General features: G+C 41.1%; 1 long non-coding RNA gene across 2 annotated transcripts in view; it reads left to right on the top strand.

Annotated features, from left to right (window-relative positions):
* The first annotated feature begins 1556 nt into the window (after positions 1-1556).
* LOC124619784 overlaps positions 1557-8444 on the top strand; it is a 31079-nt gene continuing 24191 nt past the window's right edge. The window contains exons 1-2 of one of the 2 annotated variants that reach the window (XR_006980128.1): positions 1557-1618; positions 2324-2386. This is a non-coding gene — a long non-coding RNA (uncharacterized LOC124619784). Of the gene's footprint in view, positions 1672-2323; positions 2387-8444 lie in introns of both variants that reach the window. The other variant, XR_006980127.1, reaches the window with a different exon arrangement.

Raw genomic sequence — 8444 nt, 5'->3', positions numbered from 1 at the left:
AAATGCAGTATGATCAGTCATTTCTTTACCACTGAGATATATAGATTCAAAAATGGCTCTGAACACTATGGGACTTAACTTCTAAGGTCATCAGTCCCCTAGAAATTAGAACTACTTAAACCTAACTAACCTAAGGACATCACACACATCCAGGCCCGAGGCAGGATTGGAACCTGCGACCGTAGCGGTCGCGCGTTTCCAGACTGTAGCGCCTAGTACCACTCGGCCACCTCGGTCGGCAGATATATAGGTCCCACTTCAAAATACTGGTGGGAAACATGTATCCCATCCCTCCCGGCGCTGGATAACAAAACGGCGGGAAACCTTTTCTTTTTTTCTTTCGTAGCGTCATTTATGACTGCGACATTGTAAGAAATGATCTGCTGTGCTTGCTGGTGATTCGAGAGATGGTAAAAGTCTAGAACGATAGTTACCCTGTTTTTCACAGAGTAGAAGCACCTTTCTCACTTCCTCAGTTTCATTGTATACGCAGCCTAATTATGTTGTCGTCCAACAATAATACTTTTATTTTATGACAGAGGCACTCAATATTCGTAAACAGAGATTTTTCCTTGGTATGTAAATGGAGCTAATAAGAGTCACCTTTGGCGATTAGTTTTAGTAGCTTGCATAGTGCTGATTATGCTGTACAGATAGTGGTTCAAAATTAAAGTGCACACCATTTTTAGTCTTTCAATGAGTCAAATAAATTTTTATTCAGTGTTACCACCACGCATTACATGAAAGTAAAATAATACGAGTAAAACAATAAGAATACATGTTGCTATACAGTGCTATTGCATTTCCACAATGCCCTGTGCAGCTGGAAGTCCCGAATTCCCATCCATACCTTCCGTTTCTTTCCCCATTCTTTTACTTCAAAACAAAATATCCATGATGCTCTCATAGCTTATAAGCGACAGGAAACTGTACGTAGCTTCGTTTACAGGTTAATCAGACGTAATATTTGCCACGTTTGTATTTCAGTGCTAATAAAAAAAAATGGTTCAAATGGCTCTGAGCACTATGGGACTTAACATCTGAGGTCATCAGTCCCCTAGAACTTAGAACTACTTAAACCTAACTAACCTAAGGACATCACACACATCCATGCCCGAGGCAGAATTCGAACCTGCGACCGTAGCGGTCGCGCGGTTCCAAACGGGAGCGCCTAGAACCGCTCGGCCACAACGGCCAGCCTCAGTGTTAATCTATCTACGAGAAAATATTTTGAATAACATTAATATTTTTCTCTAACAGCGTAAATTTTGACACCGAAGGTTTGCCCGCCAGATGCAACCACGCACTGCGTATCGATAGAACCAGACCCTCCTTGAGATTAGAAACATTCCTGGAAGGGTAAACAAAACTTTTGCCTGTTATCTCCGGAAAAAGAGCGGATAAGCAACGTGACTGCTTTTCACGTGCTGTTGAAATGAGACCTTAGTTAAATCTAGAGGGTATTTCTCATATTTTTGTTCTTGGTAAGTGAAAGGATCATTTGATAAAACAGTGCGTCAGCCAGATATGTTATCTGCCCAGATAAGACTGGATTTTCCCTTTCAAATTCCAATAAGAGTACAGACTGTTGTTTCAGCCTGCCTGCTTGAAACCACACGTAAGTTCGCAAGCGTGAGCTGAGGCCGCTCGCGTTGCTTTACTTGTAAATTAGTGAGTACCGTTTTTGCCTGTACCGCACTGAGAATCTAGTGTGCTCGCAAAGCGGCTGATCGCGGCTGTCTTAAAAGTCTGACGTAACACGTAAGACAATCGGATATTTGATACTTTACTGAGGCATACTGACAGATTAAAACTATATCAGATTAAACACCTTTCAGCCGTCAAGTTTCCAACCTTATTTTAGTTGGCAATCAGTTTCAGCGTTTTACTACGCCTTGTTCAGGCCCCTGGCCGACGTTCAGGAAGACTATACTTAAATTCCTATACGTCGGTCAGGGCCTGAAAATGGCGTAGTAAAACGCTGAAATTGGTTGACAAATAAAATAAGGTTAGAAATTTAACGGCTGAAAGGTACTTAATCTGACATCCTCTATCGAACAACCATCTATAGAAAGATGGACATACAGAGATGAAAACTATGTTTCCTTTCGCAGCAACCGCACGTCGCACAGTTTTAATCTGTCCGCAAGTCTTCGCTGTGGTGTGGAAGCTTTATTTAAGATAGTGTGTAGCTATAGTCTGCATTTTGAGCTACTTGTTGCAACAGCTACAGTTCTTCTGCTCTCTTTGATTACTGAAAATACATACTGCAACAATACCTATCATGTCTCAATTAACGTGTCATAATGTGTGTCTTTTACAGTTGCGCTGCTGGCCTCATCTTTTTGACGGAGAGCTGGTTGCCGGTGATTTCTAGGTTCTACATGTAAGTATTTAAAAAAATAACGATTCTCTTCTAAAGAAATTTGCGCATGTTTTGTGGATTCACTCTCAATTCAACGATTTTTACAGTGGTACAGGTTTTGTAACGATCTGAACGTAATTTAAAAAATAATTTTTTCTGTAAACATGACCATCTGATGTAAATGTAAATGTCGTGTGACTATGGCCTCCCGTCGGGTAGACCGTTCGCCTGGTGCAAGTCTTTCGATTTGACGCCACTTCGGCGACTTGAGCGTCGATGGAGATGAAATGATGATGATTAGGACAACACAACACCCAGTCCCTGAGCGGAGAAAAATCTCCAACCCAGGCGGGTATCGAACCCGAGCCCTTAGGACTGACTTTCTGTCGCGCTGACCACATTAATACTAGTTCCATGGATCATGAATACGATATTTCGTAATGATGTGGAACGAGTCAAATTTTCCACTACATGACATAATTAAGATAATTTAACAACATACTTACGTTAATATAACAACTTTTTTATTTTTTTTGTGTTTTTTTAATTTTTTTATAATTTTTTTTCTTAATTTATATCTAAAAATTCCTCTATGGAGTAGAAGGAGTTGTCATTCAGAAAATCTTTTAATTTCTTCTTAAATACTTGTTGGTTATCTGCCAGACATTTGATACTATTTGGTAAGTGACCAAAGACTTTAGTGGCAGCATAATTCACCCCTTTCCGTGCCAAAATTAGATTTAATCTGGAATAGTGAAGATCATCCTTTCTCCTAGTATTGTAGTTATGCACACTGCTATTACTTTTGAATTGGGTTTGGTTGTTAATAACAAATTTCATAAGAGAGTATATATACTGAGAAGCTACTGTGAATATCCCTAGATCCTTAAATAAATGTCTGCAGGATGATCTTGGGTGGACTCCAGCTATTATTCTGATTACACGCTTTTGTGCAATAAATACTTTATTCCTCAGTGATGAATTACCCCAAAATATGATACCATATGAAAGCAATGAGTGAAAATAGGCGTAGTAAGCTAATTTACTAAGATGTTTATCACCAAAATTTGCAATGACCCTTATCGCATAAGTAGCTGAACTCAAACGTTTCAGCAGATCATCAATGTGTTTCTTCCAATTTAATCTCTCATCAATGGACACACCTAAAAATTTTGAATATTCTACCTTAGGTATATGCTTCTGATTAAGGTCTATAGTTATTAATGGCGTCATACCATTCACTGTACGGAACTGTATGTACTGTGTCTTATCAAAATTCAGTGAGAGTCCGTTTACAAGGAACCACTTAGTAATTTTCTGAAAGACATTATTGACAATTTCATCAGTTAATTCCTGTTTGTCAGGTGTGATTACTGTACTTGTATCATCAGCAAAGAGAACTAACTTTGCCTCTTCATGAATATAGAATGGCAAGTTATTAATATATATTAAGAACAACAAAGGACCCAAGACTGACCGTTGTGAAACCCCATTCTTGATAGTTCCCCAGTTTGAGGAATGTGCTGATCTTTGCATATTATGAGAACTGCTTATTTCAACTTTCTGCACTCATCCAGTTAGGTATGAATTGAACCATTTGTGCACTGTCCCACTCATGCCACAATATTTGAGTTTGTCTAGCAGAATTTCATGATTTACACAATCAAAAGCCTTTGAGAGATCACAAAAAATCCCAATGGGTGGTGTTCGGTTATTCAGATCATTCAAAATTTGATTGGTGAAGGCATATATGGCATTTTCTGTTGAAAAACCTTTCTGGAAACCAAACTGACGTTTTGTTAGTACTTCATTTTTACAGATATGTGAAGCTACTCTTGAATACATTACTTTCTCAAAAATTTTGGATAAATCTGTTAGAAGGGAGATTGGACGGTAATTGTTGACATCAGATCTATCCCCCTTTTTATGCAAAGGTATAACAATAGCATATTTCAGTCTATCAGGGAAAATGCCCTGTTCCAGAGAGCTATTACACAGGTGGCTGAGAATCTTACTTATCTGTTGAGAACAAGCTTTTAGTATTTTGCTGGAAATGCCATCAATTCCATGTGAGTTTTTGCTTTTAAGCAAGTTTATTATTTTCCTAATTTCAGAGGGAGAAGTGGGTGAGATTTCAATTGTATCAAATTGCATAGGTAAGGCCTCTTCCAGTAACTGCCTAGCATCTTCTAATGGACGCGTGGATCCTACTATATCCACAACATTTAGAAAATGATTACTAAAAATATTTTCAACTTCTGACTTTTTGTTCGTAAAGTTTTCATTCAATTTGATGGTAATACTGTCTTCCTGTGCTCTTGGTTGACCTGTTTCTCTTTTAATAATATTCCATTTTAATAATATTCTACAGTGGTGTCCAATATTAAAGCAACAAACTTCCAATTTTGCAACGTTACGTTGATTTTGCCACAAAACAGTATAAAGAGATGATACTTTAGTAGAAACAATGCAAAGAAAAGACAACGTAAACAACTGCAAGATGCATAACGGTACACAAAAATGTTCTTCGTTTTCTCAAACTTAACGGATTTGCTCACAAATTCCGACAAGTGGTTAATGTGCTCAGTATGGGGTGTGACCAACCCTGGCAGCAATACAGTCTCAACAACCACGGGACATGCTGTGAATGATAGCATCAAACTCATGTTGAGGCAATTACGCCCATTCTTCCTGCAGAGCTGCTAGCGGATCTTGGAGAGTGGTTGGTGGATGCTGACGTGATGGTCCTAGTGCACCCCAGACATGCTCTATGGGATTCAAATCGGGAGAGCGAACAGGCCAAGCCATGCGTGCAGTGTCTCCCATTTCCAAGACAACATCAATCACCCGTGCTCTATGATGTCGAGCATTATCGTCCATCAGTACGAAGTCTGGCCCCACAGCACCTCCCTGATATCAGTTAAATCTTGTCAGTTCACCCAGACAGTTTCATGGAGAGGTGTTCGACTGGTCAATATAATCCCAGCCGATACCATTAAGGATCCTCCTCGAATCGGTCTCTTTCCACAATGTTTGGGTCCCGAAATCACGTTCCATGTTCCCTCTAGATGCGAATCCGTCGAGACACTCTCCAGACAAAATCGGGACTCATCTGTGAAAAGAACATTGGCCCACGGTTTGGCCTCTTAGGTGGCATGTTGACGACTCCATTCTAGACGTTCTCCTCTGTGAAGACGCGTCAGAGGTAGACACACAGCAGGTCTCTGACAATAAAGGCCATCCTACAGAAGCCTTCTATACGCCATTTGCCTCGATACAACGCGTCCAGTGGATGCCGCGAGGTCAGATGCCAGATGCCATGCAGTACTAAGGAGGTTATTTTGTAACAACACACTGTATCTTCAAGCCATACGACACAGATATACATACTAAAGCGGTGCCGTCGTGCACTTACAGCCAAATAGTGGTCCTCTCTTTCTGATGTCACACGTGTTCAGCCCTGCCCTGGTCTTCGGGATACAATTTCGGTCTCTATAAACTGTCGCCACATCCGAGAAACAACAGAACGATTCACATTAAGCCACCGTGCCACATCAGTATGCTACTAGCCTGTGCCAATTCTTCCTATGGCTCTCCACCGCAAACAGCCTGGTCGGCGTTTTCTCTGTGCCATATTACACCGTCTGTGACTGTGTACACAGCGATTGTGGATGTGGGACTACCCGGGAAACACTGCCCCGTTTGTTATACGCCCTGACGTCATCGTTGACGTGATTGTCAGTTGACAGGAGTGCCGCCTTCCGCGCAGAACACGATCGTACGGACATCTATTGACAGTTTGTATGATTATATCGTTAATCAGCCGCAGGTCGAGGAAATAGCGATTTGTTGCTTTAATGACACCAGTGTATAACAAAAATAGAATACAGACCAGCAACAACGCCGTGGTAAACTCGCACCAGTCAACTCTCTTGAAACTATACCTCTTGCGAAAGGGGACTCTGAGATCTCACGCCTGCGGAAATAATTCATCATTGTTGGTCTGTCCTGTCTGTCTGCTGTTAGGACTGCAGATAGAGTTTGCTACAGGAGCTATTGAACAATCTTTCTCGGCTGCTGCATTCGCCAGGTCGCTGAAACGACTTCCCAGATCCCATGGTACCCAATCAATATTACCACCTTTCCTAGATGTCGTAGGTGAAGGAGGCACATGCATCTGATTCACACCTGAAATGAGTGCGCATGTTGAATTTCATGATTCCACGTGCTGCAGTATTCTCGGTTCCACATAATGTTCAAAAAAATGCCTCTGAGCACTATGGGACTTAACATCTATGGTCGTCAGTCCCCTAGAACTTAGAACTACTTAAACCTAACTAACCTAAGGACATCACACAACACCCAGTCATCACGAGGCAGAGAAAATCCCTGACCCCGCCGGGAGTCGAACCCGGGAACCCGGGCGCGGGAAGCGAGAACGCATAATGTTCACATCATAAGCCAAGAATTAGTTCAGAGAGCGGAACTTGAGGACGTAATAGGAAAAAATCACTGAACAGACAAGGTTATCCCTCTTCATCAAGCTGGCACTGAAAACTGGAAAATACTTGTGACGCAGGAATAAGATATTATGCAAAGAAAATTTATAGGTGAATTCCACAGCATTTCCTCTCATGTAGTCCAGGAAATGGGACCTATGACCGCTGTTTGGTCCCTTCCCCCGAATCAACCAACCAACCAATGGAATATAATTACGGACGACTTGAAAGTTCAATCCTTGTCAAGAAAAGGAATCTGGTACACAATCTGTTTCTCTGCGAATAACAAATGGCTTAATTTCCAGTGGTTAGCCACCAGCTAGATGGAATACTGCAGACATAAACATATATAAGAACCTTCAACATCGTAGCGCGTCAGCAATCGTTGGTTAATATATTAAAAAACTATAAACCCGCCTCGATTGCGAAAAAAGCACTTAGTGTTAACCTAGGTTTCGGTGTAGATAACTACACCTTCTTCAGAACAATAAAACCCACAAATACCTAAGAAGACCTTTGTCAATGATTAAAAGAACACCATAGCTATACATTTATAAACGAAAAAAAGGAAAACACAAACAGTACAAACAGTACACATGGTTTTGACTTTGTACATATGTACTGTTTGTGTTTTCCTTTTTTTCGTTTATAAATGTATAGCCATGGTGTTCCTTTAATCATTGACAAAGGCCTTCTTAGGCACTTGTGGGTTTTATTGTTCTGAAGAAGGTGTAGTTATCTACACCGAAACCTAGGTTAACACTAAGTGTTTTTTTCGCAATCGAGGCGGGTTTATAGTTTTTTAATATAAACATATATGCTTGAAGTACTACGAGCAGCTATCGCTAGATGAACGATGGCAGATCGCAAGCCTTCGTATGAAGGCCAACAACGCAGCGCATACAGTGGAAATATGTGACCATCTTCTGTAATCTCGTAATTCGAATAAGTCTTTGTGATCCATACACCTGACACTCCTAATACCCAGGATCTGTGAGTAACGCACTTCAAGATGTTCTGTGCCTTTAGGGCACCTAATTGATTGCAACCGTAATATACTATTGGTTACTAAAATTACTACAGGAAGGATGGCAAATAACAGAAATTTTTACTTACTATGCGAGTGAAGTGTAGTAGGAAAAACACATGATTAAATTTGTAGGTGATATTGTGACATACAGCGTGCGAAATTTAGAACACAGAGCTTCCATCTCGGGCACAGACAGTGGTTGTAACTTGGCTGAGTGCTGAGTCGAGCTGGGCATGTCTGGCATATACAGATAGGTCATTCCACGCTGTTTTGACTCTGTGCCACAGTTTACTAATCTAAATGGCTGGAGACTGGCGAAGGTTGGTCTCTCGAGAATGCATGATCAAATGTTTTCATTGGGTGAGAGACCTGGAATACTTGCTAGCTAGAACAACGGCCAAACACCCCCTGTGTCGAGATAGGTCAGGACAACACAGGCAACATTCAGTCTTGCGTTATCTAGTTGAAAGACAATGTCATGGGGACGTCAAAGACAGGGCACAGCCACTGCCCTCAACACGCCACTAACGTAACGCCCGCTGTCCCAGTT

The sequence above is a fragment of the Schistocerca americana genome, chromosome 6, assembly GCF_021461395.2.
Source record: "Schistocerca americana isolate TAMUIC-IGC-003095 chromosome 6, iqSchAmer2.1, whole genome shotgun sequence".
In the NCBI taxonomy this organism is placed as follows: Eukaryota; Metazoa; Arthropoda; class Insecta; order Orthoptera; family Acrididae; genus Schistocerca; species Schistocerca americana.
This window is presented reverse-complemented; position numbering and strand designations above follow the sequence as displayed.